Source organism: Macaca mulatta, chromosome 6 (assembly GCF_049350105.2).
Source record: "Macaca mulatta isolate MMU2019108-1 chromosome 6, T2T-MMU8v2.0, whole genome shotgun sequence".
Classification (NCBI taxonomy): Eukaryota; Metazoa; Chordata; class Mammalia; order Primates; family Cercopithecidae; genus Macaca; species Macaca mulatta.
Window position 1 is genome coordinate 65,621,316 of NC_133411.1, and position 19,659 is coordinate 65,640,974.

A 19,659-nucleotide genomic window follows, 5' to 3' on the forward strand; every position below is an offset into this window, starting at 1 on the left:
AGGCAGATCTCTGCTAGAAACAGGAAGAGTAGCTACAAAGGTTAGTAATAAACCTTTGTTCTTAGGGTCCTTCTGATCTATAGCAAACCCTACCTAAACCTAAACCAAATGCATGAATCACTGGTTTCTAAGACTTGCCACATGGCAGATGAGGTATGTTTTGTAGTCAGTAGCTTCCTGGGAAATCTCCAAATCACATTCTCATCTTCTAAGTTTGGCCTTGTTCAGAAGGAACCTGGATGTTAATTAACACCAGCCCCTTCCTTCCTTCCTTCCATCCTTCCTTCCTTCCTTTCTTTCTTTCTCTTTCTCTCCTTCTTTTCTTTTCTTTCTTTCTTTCTTTCTTTCTTTCTTTCTTTCTTTCTTTCTTTCTTTCTTTCTTTCTTTCTTTCTTTCTTTCTTTCTTTCTTTCCTTCCTTCCTTCCTTCCTTCCTTCCTTCCTTCCTTCCTTCCTTCCTTCTTTCTCTCTCTCTCTCTCTCTCTCTCTCTCTCTCTCTCTCTTTCCTTCTTTCTTTCTTTCTTTGATGGAGTTTTGCTCTTGTTGCCCAGGCTGGAGTGCAGTGGCACGATCTCAGCTCACAGCAACCTCCGCCTCCCGGGTTCAAGCGATTCTCCTGCCTCAGACTCCTGAGTAGCCGGGATTACAGGCATGCACCACCACATCTGGCTAATTTTGTATTTTTCGTACAGATGGGGTTTCTCTATGTTGGCCCAGGCTGGTCTCAAACTCCTGACTTCAGGTGATCCGCCCACCTCGGCCTCCCAAAGTGCTGGGATTACAGGCATGAGCCACTGTGCCTGGCCAACACCAGCCACTTTCTTAGCATCCACCAGGAGTAGGAACTATGCTTGACCATACAAAACCCAGAGTAAGTGACTAAAGTCACACAGCTGGTGATAGTGGAGCCATGACTGGACTCCTAAGCATCTGGCCTCAATATTTAGCAGTAACTCACAAGATGGTTTACAGTTTTCTCATGTCAGGTTTACATAAAATCCTGGTGCATTATGAACTTCACAGGTAAAAGGATAAAAGGATTCCTTTCTTTCCTCTAAAGTACTCTTTTTCATCTTGGTGAGGATTTACTCCTAAATAGTAGTTAAAAGGTAGAAGAGGGTTTAATGCTCATGTTCCAATATTATTCTCAAACAAGGCAGCATCACATGCTAAGATTAGCTGCTTACAGGAATTTAGTATCACTTTAATGTATGCATTCATTTAATAAACTCTTCAGAATAATGTGTTAGAGAAGTTAAGTCTTCTCCATTAACTAATTAGTTATTATAAGAGGAGGATGGTGTATCGTATACTAATAAAAAGTAGCCTTATATTGGGTAGATTACTTCATATATTTAGGGCCATTAGAGAGTTAATTTTCAGTAATATTCCTACTTTCTCCCATGCATAGCATTATTCATGGCAGAAGAGGAAATAATCTTCTATTAAATGGGACTTTAAAAATATTATCCTTTAATCATACCAGCTAATTAGCACTAATGTATAAAACACCAAACAGAAAAAAGTGATTAATATCATTGATATGTTATAGGCAGATATTTTATTTAAAATATCCAACATTTGGTAGGGAAGGGAGATAAAGCACATAAGAATAATTTATTTAAAATTAAAAGCTTGAAGTTTACAATATTAAAATGTGGTAGTATAATTAGTGAGTTCTGTATCATTAAAAAAAGTAAATGGCTTTTATAAATGCCACAGTCTTTATTAGCAACCTGATAATCATTTTTCTGGTCTAAAACCAGAGATTTTTCTCTAACTGCTAATTTAAGAAAAGTAGTTAATTTTTTTTTCTATTTCTCACTCTCTGTCTCTCTCTCTCTTTTTTTTTTTTAATGTAGCATAAATATCTAGTTCCTTCTCAAACACCCAAAGAACCATTCCATACCTCTTTCTTGCTAGTAGAACCTTGATTTTCTGGAATAATTACACGGAGTCATTTCATAATTTGAGGTAAGTTTAAGCTAGTCATAAAACTTCGTTCTCCTTTGCCAATGACTACATTTTTCAGCTTTCTTTGCAGCATTTGAGGTTCTATAACTATGTATGGACAATGAAGGAAAGATCCTGCTAAGAAGCTTCTGAAAAAAAAAACTGCTTTCCAGATAAAATGGCAATTGTACCACTGCTATTCTGTCATTTTTCTTTTCCTTCCTTTGAATTTAGGTGTGAAGCCTTGTGTTATAGAAGTCATCTTGTGACCACAAAACCACAAGCCACATGAAACAGATAAAAGTAGCCCTTTTTTATTATCAGCATTGAATTTATCATGAAATGCCTGTCTTCAGACTTTTTATTACAATATTTTATTCAGTTTTAAAGTATACATTTATTTTGGCACTTTAACACCTCCAAAATTAGGTGTGGAGACTATAGAAGAACATTCTTTTAATCCTTAAAACTAAGAAAGGAGGCAGAGGAGATGGTAAATTAGATAGGTTTTAGCAGCAATGTGAAAGAGGATATCTACCTATTTTCAAAGTTGGCTTCAGAATTTAGCTCCAATGGTGTTTACTTCTTCAAAGGACTATTTTAAGAAATGTTGCATCATTTATGCTCCTGATGACACAGAAACCAGCACTGAATGGAAAAACTCATTGGCAATTTTAAGTTGACTATGATTCAAAAGAGTTGAACTCTGAATTTGAAAGAATTTAGAGACATTAACCAGTTTATTTCTCATTTTAAAGTATGCAGATAAGTGATATGATACAGATCCAGGTTTAATACATCTGTATATAATAAAAATTCTAAGTAATATCGAAGCATGTGTAATAGTTACTTGGCAGCATGTTTCTTTAGAAACATACAATAACGATTACTCTTCTAGCTGATGGTACTTCAGTTTTGACAAACTGTAGTGTGTAAGAGAAAGAATCTCCTACTTGGTTAAGCCGTTCCTAGTTGAGTATTTTCTTACTTGGAACTGAAATAATTTCCACTGTACACAAGAACACTCCAAATTCTTGTTCCATAAGCTTTACTTGAAAATGTGTTGTTCCTCCTACTATATTATTCTTAAGACTCCACTTAGCATGGCCTTTTGGTGGTCTGAGTGTGTGAGGCTTCCTTTAAATACCTGGATTGGCTTAAATTGATTATTAACTTACTATAAAAATCTTACACACACACACTAATGGTTTTGGATAGCTCCTGCTTCTTCAACTTACATTCAGGAATTATTTACAAATTTCAGAGTTCTTGAAGTCAGCTCTGTGATGGTTAATTTTATGTGTCAGTGTAACTGGGCTAAGGGACCCCCACATAGTTGGTAAAACATTAGGGTGTGTCTGTGAGAGTGTTTCTGGAGATTAGCATTTGAATCAGCAGACGGAGTAAACAAGATTGCCCTCACCAATGTGAGTGGTCATCCTCCAATCTGTTGAGGGCCCAAAGAGATCAAAAGGCAGAGGAAGGGTGAATTTGCTCTCTCTCTTCTGGAGCTGGGACATCCATCTACTCCTGTCCTCAAACATCAACATTCCTAATTTGGGGGCCTTCAGAATTGGATCCGTACTTACACTATTACCCCCACTCTCCAGTTCTTCGGCCTTTGGACACACACTGGGACTTACGCCATTTACGTCCCAGGTTCTCAGACCTTCGGGCTTGGCTTTCCTTGGCCTCCAGCTAGCCCACGGGAGATTATGAGACTTCTCAGTCTCCATAATTACTTGAGCCAATCCCTCTTAACAAATGTCTTTGTATTTATCTACATGTAGTCATGCATTGCTTAATGGTGGGGCTACACTCTAAGAAATGCATCATTAGGGGATTTTGTTATTGTGTGAACATCATAGAGTGTACTTACACAAACCAAAATAGTGTAGCCTACCACACATTTAGGCTATATAGTATAGCCTGAATATTGTAGGCAATTGTGATAGAATGATAAGTACTTGTGCATCAAAAGACATGGAAACATAGAAAAGATAAAGTATAAAATATAAAACACAGTACACCTATACAGAGCACTTATCATGAATAAAGCTTGTGGACTAAAACTTGCCCTGGATGAGTCAGTGAATAAGTGGTGGCGAATGTGAAGGCCTAGCACATTACTGTATACTTTTATATAACTGGTAGCACAGTTGGTTTGTTTACACCAACATCACCATAAAGATATGAGTAATGCATTGAGCTATGACATTATGACAGCTATGATGTCACTAGGCAATAGGAAATTTCTCAGCTCCATTATAATCTATGGGGCCACTGTTGTATATGAGGTCCGACATTGACCAAAATATGGTTATGACTATGCAGCCTATTGGTTCTATTTCTCTGGAGAACTTGATTAGTACAAACTCCCAAATGGATTTTATGATTTAAAGTGAATCAGTTCTACCAGAATGAGTGCTAGATATTCCTACTAGACATGTGCTTCTCAGTTGGCTAAATAATATGCTTCTAGGAGAATATGGTAACTCTTCTTGCAAAAGCATTTCTTACAGAGCTTTGCAGGACTTTTGGTTTTTTTTTTTTTAAGATTATTACTCTTTACTATTGGGTATTGACTTCCCTTTCTCTTAAAGATTTAAATCTAATGGTGTCTGTGCACCATTACATTCAGGGAAGAAAAGAGACCTATATTAAATCCCTGAAATATGCCATTCTTTTGTGTAGGCTTCTGTCATAACTGACTTACTCCATCATCAGAATAATATCTGAGGTAGATAATGGCCTGAGGTTATGCCCTGTGTTATATCTGAGGACACTAAGGCTGAGAAAGATTTAAAAAGTTGTCCAAACTGATAAGCCATTTTGATTCAGATTAACCACACTCAAAAGTGCAGATGACTTCCAAATCATCATGTTTTCTCCTGAGAACGAGGGGTAATTCACAACAAGTATTTGAATGTGTCTTACAGGCCACTCATTTTACTTGCACTGTCCCTGCCTTTAAAGTGCCAATAGTCTCCTGAGAACTAGAATGATGCATAGTGCTTTCAAGCCACATTTGCTGAGTAAAACCCAATGGTGTGACCAGAACAACAGGTCTTTTAAAAAGGCTCTGGCGGCCTTTTAGCACAGAGATTAGTTAACAGCACTGAGCACAGACCTTGAAGTCAAGATCTTCTGGCTTCACATCTCCAACCATTAACTTATTGCTTGACTTCATATAGCCTGTTTCCTCATCAGCAAAAAGTAATAATAATGGAAATGATTATGTACTTTACAAACATTGTTGTGTGAAGTAAGTGAGAGACTACTTACAAAGTGCTCATGTGGTTTCTGGCACTTAACAGGCCTCCAGCAAAGCTTTGGATGCGCTAAGAATGAGACTCCAGGAACGGAATGTCTCAAAGACAGGACTTGTGTGTGAGGGCCCTGGACTGGAAAGACACTGCGAGAACGTTTGCCATGAGGATTCCTCTTCCATACCCTAAACACAGTGCTAAAGTTTTCAGAAAGGACTTGCTTGGGAGCACTAGGAATAAAACAGACTGTCCCCCCTGGGCTTTTTTTTTTTTTTTTAAACTGCTGACAACTGCTAAACTGCTCACAGACTTAGCCTGGATTTTCAAAGATGATTAGATATCACTAACAAGATTGTCCAGGTGCCTAAAAAGTTATGCGATGTTTTCTCTGATGAAGGAGTCTTTGTTGTGAGCTTGCAGAACATCTGTGATCTCTGTTTATAGGGCTCACCATTATTTGAGTGTCTGTGCTCTGCCTCATGGGCTATAAAATAAGCCAAGTCATCCTGTTTGCTCCTGGTAAAATATTACAAATTAAGTCAATAAATCCACCTCTCCCAACTGAAAATCTGCACCCCTCTGGACATCACAGAGCTATCTGATGCCTTGTCTTTCTGTACTCTGGTCTCTAGGTTCCACGCAATCTGCAACTTGATTGAAAAATTCCCAGTTCTATATATGAAGAAGTAGTACTGCATCTGTAAGCCAGACCCTTGTTTCCTCCTGCTTACTTTATCTTTTCCTATATTGTTCTAGGAAGACATGTTTGCCTTCTCGGTCTGCAGAGAAAGTTAGATAAGTATTATATGTTGCTTTTAATATCTATCCAGACAATTACATCAAAAACTTTTAAGTGCTTCTCTTCTGTTCCCTATTTGACTGCCTGCAGCATTTCTCAACTAAAAGCTGTCTTTGCAAACTTTGCCTTAATTGTTAATAGGCATCTACTGAGGCTTAACTTTGCTTTATGGCACAGTGTGGGAGATTTCAATGTGCCTCAGCTTGTTTGTGGCAGAAGTTGGGGAATGGTGAGAAATTAGACAACAGTCTGTTGAGCCCTGAACATACATCAGTAAGAGATCACTGCAGAAATAATAGCTGACATTTGAAAAACATCTCATAATGGTATACTAACCAACCTTCCTGGGTTAAGAACTAGATTGAGCAGCACACAATCCCCATGAAAATGTTCTCAATTTACTACTAGCTGAGAGCCCTGCTGCAGTTCTGTTATTAAGTGCTCCACTACGGCAAAAGGATAGAGAAAAAGGTTGAACAGGGCTTTTCTAATTAGTGTTTGTAGTGCTAGTCTGCTGGCTGGCCTTGAAATTGGAATAAGGCAGGTCAGACATTAAAACTCAGAGAAAGAAATCAGAATTCTTTAACTCTCTTCTTTCTATACTATCTTTAGCTCCCCTTCTCTACTCATCTACTCTACTTCTCTTATACCACCATCGACCTACAACTGGGCAACCCTTCATACTATATGTTTATTTGTCTTACACTTTTACAAGGCTGAATAACACTCCAGCTTACTAGCCAACCAACATGGGAGTTTTTCTGATTCTCCCAAATGAGTTCTAAATGTCAAATGAGTAAGATTCAGTTTATCCAGTTCCTTAGGCAAGATAGCAAGCCCCCGATTTTTAATAATGAAGGAAGCTTGTTACTTTTTAACAACTGGCCTTGAAGACCTGGGTGGTTCCCAAAACCCCTTAATTTCACTGCAAAGATGAGTCACTGATCTGTCATCAACCATAATATGGGGACAGTGCTAACAGAAATCCTTGAAATTCCCAGATAATCCCCAAACTGCCATTTCACTACTAGCTGTAGCCTCTTAACTTAAATCTTCACTAGAACTGCTAACAACATTGCACTGATAAAAGCTTCAAAAGAGCTAGCATATTTCTGAGAAGTGTTAACTTGGGGATGTATCAAGAATTGGGCCATAGAAAGAAGTTATAGAAGCAAAAATTGATTGAACATTCATTCTTGTATAACAAATGCATTGTATAGTTTTGAGTACTTATTGCATCCTTTAATTGTCAGTAGAATAGTTTGATTTAAACTATGTAACAGTTTTATCATTTATTTGTAAGCCTTATCATTTATTTGTAAGCCTTAACTAGATAGAAATATCTTTTTATATAACTTAAACATGATATTAGGAGCAGCAACTGACTTGCTGAGAAATTGCTGGGTCTTTCCAGAGGTCGTATGAATAGATTCTTAGAAAAAACAGAAATACAATTCTAGAAATCTGTCTAGTTTTCAAATGTCTATTACAATCTATTACAATCTCTCTGAGTCTTAAGTGTTAAGGCCCACTGCTCTTCTCATTGTGTTAATGGGCTTTTGCTTGTTCCCTGCAGAGTCTAATTTTCTTTCCCATATAGATATAAATAAGGACAACTGTACAAAAGAGAAAATGGTGAGGGAGGCCTTGGAGCTAGAGTTGGGAGCCTTGTAGGATTCCCTGGGTTCCTTAGAAAGAGTTCACTAATGTGGAAAACCAAAGTCAGGTAAATGGAAGAGGAAATGTTAAAGGAGAACTACTTTCTGGTATTTATGCTACTTTCATAGTCATCTTTTATAGCTCCTGCAAAGGCAAGAAGGAAATCATTATGGACTTTGGATAGTGACCCAGACCCTGGCATGGAAATCAAAATACTTGCTATTAACTCTAGTTCTGCCACTAAAGTGTGTGGCCTCAGGCATGCTATTTCTTTTCCTGCACATCTTTGTTTATAAAGTGAGTAGTGTAAACTATGAGTGAAACATTCATTTTCTGCCCTCACATTTGATGTTAGAAACCTTGTGATATAATGGAAATACCACACATTTAGGAATATGAGCAAATTTCTAGTTATATGTTGTGTAACACTGATTGAGTGAGCTCTTTTAGTTTCTTATCAGTAAAATAAATAGGTTAACACATACTTTGCAGGGCAGCTGTGAAAATAAAAGATAACATATAATAAATACCAGGAAATGTGAACAGAATATAGACAGCTTTACATTAAAAAATAATGTTTATTCAATGATGCCATGACCTGGTCCTAAATGGCCCTGCATTGCAGGTTGAGTTGTAAGTCTGACTTCTGTCTCCACGGATTAAGCAGCATGGAGTCTGTGTTACTACCTAAGAGTAAAAGTGATTCAAAGCTCTTGGCTCTGTCTATGAATGAATGCAAAGGCAATTCTCTCCCAGGACCTCTTGGAAATGCTATGGGAGATTAGAACCCCATTGCACAATCATGTCTTATCTCAGCCTCTATGGCCCTGGGACCTCTCTAACCCCTCTTTAACCCCTCTCAGCTATGTTGAAAGCTCTGCTGGTGAAGGAAAATGTAGTGAAGAATGGCAAGCTACTTTACTGACATCAGGAAATACAAAGCTCTGACAATGTAGAGGGGTTCCAGAATAATTATTTGAATCCTTTTTCTGATATTCTCAAATACTTGTGTTGAAAATTGGGCAGGACACTGAGGGGTGGGCAATAGGCAAAAGATGGCTAAAGACATGCACTTCAGCGAACCTCTGACGTTTCAGATTCAGTTGGGAATCTACTGTTTCAGATTCAGTTGGGAATCTGTCAAAAAGCGGGCTACATCTTGGGGGGAAAAATCCATCTTTTAAAAGATTTCCATCAACAACAAACTTCTCTCATTTACAGGAAAATGGATCATTTGACACCTTGGAGATTTTACCTGGAGGAAGAGAATTTCTTGAAGCCTCTTGTGACTGTGAGAGCCAAAAGCTATTTTGCAGCTGTAATATTGACAATGCATTCACATTTTCCCCAGAGCAATGGATTCTTTAACCTTAATATTGAGTCTGTAATGAGATTCTGTCCTCTAGAGGTCACCAGTGCACCAGATTTGAAGGCCATGGAGGCTTCTACAACGCTCAGGAAGAGCTAGGTGTCCTGTTCATATATGAATGAAAGAGAAAATAAGGCAAGTAAATTATCTTAATGGTTACTTTCCAGTTAGTCTCTGAAGAAGTAGAAAATCTGGTTTTCAATAAGGCATTTTAAATGGATTTATCTTGGTTTGTCTTGGCATTTCTCTGCATTGATTTAGCTGGAGGAAACTCTTACAACGGTTAAATACTTCTTAACAGATAGCTTACTTTTGATAGTGAGAGAAGAAACTTTTCCAAATAGGAGAAAAACTGATGTAGAAATAGGCTATTTTAGCCTCCATTAAATGAGTGTTACTTTCACTGGTGCTCTGGCCAAGGCAGAAGGTCTCTCTGTGCCTCCTCAGCACACTGTCTTCAAAGGGCATGGGGACACTGAGGCAGGGAAACATGGCCCTTTAATTCACTGTTATATAATTTTTGAGTTGCTTCATGAGGAGAGATGCCATCCAAAGTACTCATTTTTTCTACAGACAAATTAGAAACTGTACATAAAGGGATCACTTTGATAGTCAAAACATGCCTTTCCCTTGGGAGAACAATCAGTCAAGAGCCAAGAAAGTGGTGGTCTCCTTTTGGGACTAATGGGAGCTAAAGGAAAGTCTTACTTGGACTTCGCCTTTTTGGTTATCCCAATGCATTAATCTTGTGTGAAGCTAGTTGTCTCCCTTAAAGAGAACAAGCCAGGAGAACGGCACTCCATGTTGGCAGCTGGACTGAAGGAGGGGAGTCAACACTGCGCGGCCCAGGGTTTGGGAGGTGCTGTGGCCTAGCCTGGTGCCATGGACTGCACTGTGCAAGGCGTGACCTGAGAGTCACCATCAGCAGTTCCCAGCATTGTTCCTGCTCCTCTGGTTGCTCTCCAAGGAGACGAATTCCTACACCACGACTTTCCCAGGGTCCAGACACTTGCCAGCAACTGATCCATCAGGAAATCGCCTCTCCCTTCTTCCTCCCCCTATTCCTTCCTGAGCATTCCCCAGTCCAGGGTGTGGTCAGCCCTCAGAAGATCTGCTGGGATTGATTGACAAGAAAACAAAAGCTTCCTCTAGATAAGAAAGATCATAGTGCTATAGGAAATCGATTTACTTCTGGGTAGCACTTGTCCACCCTCTCACTCTCTCTAATACTTTTAACTGCTGACTGTGTAGTTTCTTATCATTTCTTCAGGATATGTGAGGCAGTCAATCTTCAATCAATGAGCATTATTTGGGGAACTCTTTTTACGGCCAGTTCACAAGGAAGTAAAACACTTTGTCCTAGAGAGTTAGTGTTGGTCTTTCTCAGGGTAATTAGACATTTTCTTTAGCACTAAGAAAGAACAGAGGCAAATTTTTATTTCTGAGCTGTTTCCTTTAGCTGAGAGCCCCCTCTAAAAGCTGCTGGTACTACAGAGATGTGAGAGTTCAGCAAAGGATGCCACTCATCATCTATTCTGGAGAATACTGTAACGTGGATAATATGCTAGGTGGGTGGCAGAGTGTTGTGCAATGTGCTTAGCTAGGTTGAGAATCGTGTCCCTGACTTCTTGTCAATGTAGGGCTGACAGAAAGCTTTCTGGGGACTTAGCCGTTTGATCTTGGTTACCAGTTGTGTGACTGTAAGCAAGGCTCTCTTATGTCTCATTTCTCTTATTTGTAAAGTAAAAGGGTTGGACATCATTTTCTCTAAGGTCCATTTTGAAGTCAGAACCCACTCTGAGAAGTTAAGGCTGCTCAGTCAGGGCAGTTGCATCTTAGCAAGTATACTGGCCTCTTAAGACTCCCGTACAGCGTACCAAAACCCGAATGGCTTCAAACAACAGATAATTCATTTTCTTACAGTTCTAGAGGCTGGAAGTCTGAAATCAAGGTGCAAGCAGGGCAAAGGTCTCTCTGATAGCTCTAGGGAGAATCCTTCCTGGCTTCTGCTGCCTCTTGGTGTTTGCCGCAATCCTGACATCCCCTGGCCTGCAGATGCATCACTCCAGTCCTATTACCATCTTCTCCCTTTGTGTCTTCACACGGTCTTCCCTCTGTGCATGTCTGTCTCTGTGTGAAAATTTCTACTTTCTATAAAAACACAGTCACCTTGGATAGGACCTACCATAATGACCTCATTTTAACATGATTACTTCTGTAAAGACCCTATTACCAAATAAGGGTCACATCTTGAGGTACTGGGAAGTAAGACTTCAGTGTATCTTTTTGCAGGGATATAGTTCAAACCATAACAGTAAGCACATAAAAAATCCCTCTGTGCTGGATATCTTCTCTTTGACCTCTGGGTGCATTGTCCATGTTATTTTGTGCCCTGGCCTTCATAGATTATACCAAGGGATCCCCTTGTCCTCCAGCTTTCAGTTGGGTTTAGCAATGACAGGCGATATGATGCAATAGGAGAGTCAGATAGGGTGAGTGGTGGTATTTAGTCCCCTGCGGGGTTCTCTCTCTGTAATAGATGTTACTACAGGCTGGCTCTTCCTTTAAAGAGACTTTATCCACACAGATTTCTTTACCTCTGGGACCCTTAAGGGCTGCTTCAAACCTTTAGGCTAAAGGTCAACAATTATCTCCCTCCTCTGGCTTCACTTTGGTTTCCCTACAGTGGATCCATTACTTTAAAAAAAATTCTTTTTATTAAACTCTCTTTATATTATCCATTTTGAGTGAACCATCTATTTTCTACAAGGATTCTGACTCTCTGCCTTCTCAATGACTGAATTGTTTTTCTAGAAATTTAAGGTGTCAGTTTGGCCCAGAGAAGTCTTGGGCGGGATAAGTTGTCTTGCAATTTGGAGAACCCCTAGTCCAAGAAACATTCAAAAGTCCAGGTCTAGTGAGGCAGGTACACCAGGCTTGGTGATGTACCTAGCCTGTATCTGGATGATGTAGGTAGGGACATATGTGGGTTTATGACCACTCTGGAACAGCCCTTCCAGGGTAATTGCACATCCCGGAGCCAGGCTGGGTTTCAGTAAACCCACCTGGACTTTCTCTGTCTCGTCCCTGCCTCCCTGCATGACTTCACTGCATTTTTTTCACCCAGTATCTAGATTTCTTTCAGTAATACAATATCTTTCTTTTAAAATTTGTTTCACATATAATAATTTCTAAGTCAGTTTTTTTAGGTCAACTTAGTCATTACTAATAAACATGCTAGGGAAAGAATATTGTGCCAGATATTCTATTGCATATTCCATTTGATATTCTATTTTCCAAATGGAGAAAAGAGGCACATGTGTGAAAGGGATTGATGACAATCTCTAGAATGACACATTCTTAGACTACCCTGTGAAGCAGATATTACTATCCATTTTAACTAGATGAGGGAACTTGAGTTTCTAAGCAATTCAATGAATTACTCTGCTTACACAGCTAGTAAGTTTATGAGGGCTGCTTCTCAAATCCAGGTTTTCGAATTCCATTATTTGCTTCTAAAAAGGTCTGTTTTACTATGATGTTCACAAGCCTTTAAAAAAAAAAAGAACATCTGTACTATATGATTTGGTACATGGCCTTTCCTCCATCCCAGTGTCCAAGATAGCACTTTGCCCATAGCATTCTGAAGACTTCTTGCATGGAAGAGGCAGAGAAAGGCACCTGAGAATGTTGCATAGCTGTTAAACTCCCTTTCTTAAACTCATTGCTCTGTTGGATTTCTACAGATCCTTAAAACATTATCTGTTACACATTAAGTCAGTCTCTTTTTTTTTTTTTTTTTAAACTGGCCTTTCTTCAATGAATTTCAATCTTCCCTATTCACCCTGGGTGCCCCGGTGGCTGTTGCTTTCATTCTGGACCTTGGGGAAAATCTACACCCACATCAATTTGTTAACAATATCTGTTGAAAGACTATTGTGCATTAGCTTAGCTGATCTCTGCTGTAGCCATGAAAATGGACACCTATATTTAAGGGTGAGAATTACACCACAGACATGAAATGTCTCTTAGAATGGACAAGGGAGAGGGACACATTACTAGAAAACAAAGAAAACACACTGAGTTGAATATTTGTGGCTTAAGTTGCTAGTTATACTTGGAGAATTCTGAGTTGGTTTGCATTAGAATTCTTATTACCTTTTTTAAGGAGGAACCCCCCCCAACAAAAACTCATTAAAAAGTAGAAAGGTTTATTTGGATATCAGGTAGCTCTTTCCATATCACATGTGGCTGATTGCAGTGTAAGGGGATAAGAAATGCTTAAATGTTGTTTTCTTTAAAGCCGACTTGGGATTAAGTAAGAAGTGGAAAACATTCTACAAAACCCATGTGAGTTGTTTTGGAACTCAAACATTTGGAGAGGCACTTACAAGAATTATTTTATATTTGAGAATGCCCACGTTAGTTTCACTTTTACTCTGGACTTTTTCTGTGTACCTTATTACAGTATCATCACAGTTTTATTATTCTAGGCGTAAAAGCAGCAGATTTTTTTTTAAAGATGTAAATGATATAAAGCAAAAGAAAAATTCTAGAGAGACTAGGAATAATTGTGTCTCCCTCAAAAAAATCCCTTATTTATGATTGCCTTTCAGGGTAAGAATGGTGGGGCAATATGAACTGGTATTCATGATAAGGCAAGGGTAGTATGCCTAAAGCATTGCACAGAAGGCAGATTTATCTTTATTTAGTCATTTATCTTACTCTTGCCAGACTTATTTTCCTGAATGTCACTTTCATTGTGTTGCGTTCCTGCTTAAGCAATTAGCTTGGCTTCTTACTGTCCACTGAGTCAAGTTTGTGCTTTGTTCCCTGGATTTCACAGCTGTTCAGAATAGTATCCAACTTGGTTTCCTGCTCTTGCATGAAGGACGAGGTCAGAAGAAAAGCCCAGAACTTCATAGGTGATAAGCAACGTCTGTCTGGGAATGGTCAGGCTCCTTTACTGGATGAGTTCACAAAGGTGAAAAGAGGTGCTTGAAGACACAGTTCCTGGGGGGTGCTAGGACCCCATACAGGTTATTGAGACAGGAATCAAGGTCCAGCTTCCTGATCTCAGTAAAAATGTGGGGACTTGACTACGGGACATGGCAGAAACTCTGTTTAATGCCAGAGCACAAAGGCCAGAGAGAGGCTAGGGTCAAGTCTTCGTATGCAATCCTTGAAGGTACTGCACAAAGGCCCCTAAGTATGAAACAGGAATAGTTTTAAAAGAGACATCCTGCAGGTGAAGGTGGGAATCACAGTGTTCCAGTGCTAGAAATCAGGAGGCAAGGGGTAGACCCTTCTCTTGCCAAATGGCTTATATTAAGTCTGATCTATGTTCTTTGGACTGTAGACTTGCCTGAGCATATGTGGTAGATTTGAGGGAAGGGCCAGGAGGACTGCATTTATATAAAGGACCAATATGATATCTGGTGCACGTGGCTTTCTCTAGAAATAGGGTAGTAATGATGAATACCATATGAGCTGTCACTCTAAATGTCATCAACTCAGCTTCCATGGATTTATGTCTGAGTCTTAGGTTCAGAGGAAGCTGCAAATAAAAACTGGAGGAGTTGTTCCCTTGTAGAATAAAAATTAGCACTATTTTGGGACCAATAATAACACAATATTCAGAGGTTTTTTTTTTTTTTTAACTCCATTATCGACATACCAAAGCTTTGCTGCATTTGGGGGCTTTTAGAGGAAGCACTGTTGTTTCTTTTTCACGTTAATTGATGACTGTAGCACATCAGAGATTTTATCTGGAAAAGAGACAAGTAAAGTCCCACTTAATGTAATTGTGATAAGTAGAAAGATACATCATTACTGCATATTCTTCCATGATACTTATTTCATTTTTTTCCTTCTAATTTTAAAAATTTTGGGAAATGTATATTAGGTGATTTATAATATATTATGTAGATATAGTCATTTAATCCTTTTGAAGGATCACGTTTGAAAGAGAAATGTATTGTCTTCTAACAAACTGCAATGGTTTGTTTATTACATAATTAATTCATGGTAACATGCCAACCTCATGCTATCAAATGCAAAACCCATAGATCTTGTCATCCTGGCAATTCTTTCGAGGCAATACAAGAGTCATCCTCTCCCTTCCCTTGTATGTTTGCAGTGGGTGACAGGAATGGTAAATGGTTAGTATCACATTTAATTATATAATTAAGTGCATTATATAATTGGAAAGCATTACTTTTTGTATGATTCCCTTTAAAAGATGGTTTACCAAGATATAATTTGATTTTTTTCCACCTCTACTGACTGGAAGCAAGTTAAGATTATGAGATGGTTCAAAGGATAGAATCAAAGACTTTGAGAAATTAAAAGCAATACAATTGACTGATGTTCTCAATCATCAATTGTACTGATTACAATAGCCTTTAGTTTGGGCTACCCGGCCATATATATGAGGTAACTCATATATAACCCAAAAGGCAAAATAGAATAATCTGTTTCATGGAAATATTTTGCATCCAATACAGAATCCGAGAAATTAGCAACAGTCTGAAGTTCTCCTGGTCCTCCAAATAATCAATCAATGATAGAGATGGATCCCCAGACTAACCCGGATTTAGTCAGTTAAATGGTGTGAAGTTGTTTAGAAACTGGATCAACATTTATATGGGTCAAAAGTCCAGGGACCTTTATCTCAAGACTCCTAAGAGAACAAAATCAGTATGATGAGATGAAAAGAAAAATGTTGTAAATGTAAGATATTAGTGAAAGTTTTTTGCGTAATGAAGTGTTAGAGCTGAGAGGTTCTCTGAAATAGACTAAACATCTGTTTTCTAGGACTGAAGAGTTTCCTGGGATTCAGGGCTTTCAGTGCTAAGACCACCTGTGACCAGTTGGCCACCTGTCTTTGAGCACATTCCACCCAACTTCTTCATGTTACATAGAAAAATAATAAAATACAATTAGGTGAAATCACCAGGGTTTTAGTCTGTTTGTGCTGCTGTGAGAAAATACCTCAAACTGGGTAATTTATAAAGATCAGAAATCAATTTTCTCACAGTTCTAAAGACTGGGAAGTCTGAGATACTAGAAGATTCAGTGTCTGGTAATGACTTGTGCTTTCTTGCTATGACCTCACATGCAGAAGAAATAAAAGGGCCAGGAAGATCGCCAAAGACCCTTTTATAAGGGTATTCATCCTAGCCATGAGGCTGGAGCACTCATGGCCTAATCAGTTCCTGAAAACCCTACCTCTTAATACTATCACATTGACAACTGAGTTTCAACGTATACATTTTGGGAGTACATTCAGATCATAGCCACTGGCCAGTGGCAAAGTCAAGAATACATTCCCAATCTGGTGCTTGTCCCACCACACTTGGTTTAGATGCCCGAACATGGGGCTGAGGGCCTCTAACTAGGGAGGACTGATTACAATAGAGTTAACAGTAATGAAAAATAGGATTACAGTAGCAATATAATAAGCAAGAAATTTCTAGAATCCTGAAAAAAGTAACAACTTTAAGTCATTTCTCCCCACAAATCATAGTGTTTTTCAGTTTAAAATATTTACTAATGTCCCTCAAGATTTCATTTTTAACTCTAAGGGTTATTTACAAATGTGATCTTTAATTTCCAACTATTAGGACATTTTCCAGTATCTTTCTGTAATTGATTTCTAATAAATTCTCTTGTAGTCAGAGAAAATACTCTGTATAATTTCTGTTCTTTTGAATGGAATTGTTTTATGACCCAGAATATGGTTAATCTTAGTGAATATTCCATATGCACCAGGAAAGGATGTGTATTCTACTATTCTATAATGTGTCTTCTTATAAATGCCAATTAGTTTGAGTTGATAGTATGGATAAGATTTTTTTCTATCTGTATTGATTTTCTACGTGTTCTTTTAATTACTGAGTGAGGGGTGTTAAAACCTCCAGCTGTATTTGTGCATTTATCTGTTTCTCCTTTTAGTTCTGAGGGAGTTTTTCTTGTATTTGGAAGCTCTGCTATTTGCTGAATATATATTTAAGATTACTGTGTATTCTTGATAAATTGACCCTGTTGTCATGAAATGTCCCTCTTTATACCTGGAAGTACTCTTTATTCTAAAGGCTTCTTTTTCTGATATTAACATAACCACTTCAACTCTCTCTATATTGATGATTTCATGATATATTTATTTTTCATCCTCTCATTTTTAAGCTATTCATGGCCTTGTATCTAAAATGGGTTTCTTGTAAACAACATCTATTTTGAGTCTTGCTTTTTTTCAGTTTGACAATTTTCATTATTTAATTGGAAGTTAGACTTTTCAACTTAATGCAATTATTGATATGATTGGATTTATATCTGCCATCTTACTATACATGTTTTCTATGTGTCCCATCTGTTCTTTTTTAATTTTTTAAACTGCCTTCTTTTGGATTAATTGAACATTTTTTAAATGATTTATTTTATCCCACTACTAGCTTATTACGAGTATCTTTATTTTATTTTTTATGGTTGCTCTCTGGTGTATATATAATATACATCTTTGATCATAATCTATATAGTATCACACTGCTTACTAAGATTTACTTTCATTTCAATTCTCTGATTTATTGAATTATGTTTTACTGTTGAATGTGTTATATGCCATGATTGTTATTTATTTTGTCTTAAATGTTCACTTTTCTTTTAAATAAGTTCAATAAAGGGAAACAACTTACCTTCTGGCATCATTTTCCTTTTGCTTGAAGAACTTCCTTTAAGATTCCTTGTAGTAAAGGTCCGCTGTTGACAAATTTTCTTAGCTTCAATTTGCCTAAAAAAGATTTTATTTTGCCTTTATTGTGAAAGATATTTTCACTGAATATAGAATTTCACATTGACAGATTTTTCTTGCAGCTGTTTCAAATGCTGTTCCATTGTCTTTTGATTTGCATAGTTTAGGATGATAAATCTATAGGATATATATCTTTGTTTTCTGATACCATGTGTATTTTTTTCTGAATAATTTAAAAACTTTCTTTTTATTTCTATTTTTTTAGCAATATTATTATGATGCACATTGGAGATGTGTATGTACATTTGTATTTGTATACATATGTGCAGGAGTGTGTTTGTCCAGTTTGGATTTCACTGAGCTCCTTGGAACATTTGGCTATTATTCTTTCAAATATTTGTATTCATTCTCCTTACCTGGATCTCCCCCTCCCGCAGTTTTCCTCTTTCTGAAACTTAAATTACTTTTATGTTAGTCCACTTGGTATTATCATACTGATTATGAAACCTCTGATCATTTTTTGTTTTTCATTTAGTAGTTTTTTTCTATGTGCTTCATTTTGAATACATCTTATTATTGTGTCCTCAAGTTTATTGAAATATTCTAATATTTTCTTCCACAGAATAGAATCTACTGTAAAATACCTCTCAGTGTAATTTTTCATCTCCAAACGTTTTATTTTTTTGTTTCACCTATTTTTCTTCATTATGCTCATGTTTTTCTTGACATATTTTAATGTTTATAATATATAATAGCTTTTTAAATGTGCTTACCTGCTAATTTTATAATCTCTGTCATTTCTGGGTCTGTTTCTTTTGAAAAGTTTTTCTCCTTGTTATGGACCAGAGTTTTCTGCTTCTTCATACTCTAGTATTTTTTAACTGGATGCCAGCTTTGTAAATTTCATATTACTGATTGTTAGTTTTTGTGTGTTTTTCTTTAAAGGGTATTAGATTCGTTCTCCTACAGAAAGTGAAGTTAAATACAGATTAGTTTGATCCTTTTGGGGCTCATTTCTGAGTTCTTTGAGGGTGACCCTAGAGTAGATCTAATTCACTCCCAGTTTTAGGATGTGATTTTTTGGTCTCTATTGTTTGCCATATATATTCAGTGAGATCTCTCTATTTTTAGTGGAGAAACATTGAACAATTTCCAGTCCCACATGAGCATTGGTATTTGTGTTATAGCTATCCTGTTGTGTGTTACCCTGTTATTTGGCTATTATTCTTTCAAATATTTGTAGGCACTCTCCTTACCTGCATCCACCCCCAATTTTTTCTTTCTAAAAAGCAAAATAACATGTAATGATTAATATTCAGCCAAAGACTCAAGAAAACTTCAATTCATATATTTGAGGCTCTTTCTCTGCATTTCTTTCTGTTCTTAGGAAATTGTCTCTGCCTATTCTAGAAATTTCATCTTCCCTGAACTCAGATATTCATTTCCTAAACTCAAGAAGACCATTTTTCTCTGTTTATAGTCTTTCTCGCTGTGCTATAGTCTTAAAATTACCTCAGGCAGAGGATTGTAGGGCTCATCCAGGTTTTTACTTTTCTCTCCAATATCAAAGTCCTGGTGTCCCTTTTTTCCAATGTCTAGAACTATTTTTTGCATAGTTTATGGTTATTTACCATTCAGAGGGATTTTACTCCCTGTTACTCATTTGTAGCCAGAAGCAGAAGTCAATAATTGTATTTTTGATATGAGCAAAATTTAGTTTTTAAAATTAGAAATGTAGAATTCATCTTTTAGTTCTAGTTTTATGTATCCAACTGGTTAATTTATGTTTTTCCTTCAAACTTTAATAGATATCTCAATCTTAACAATCTCCAAAACAGAAATCTTAAATTTACATGGCACACC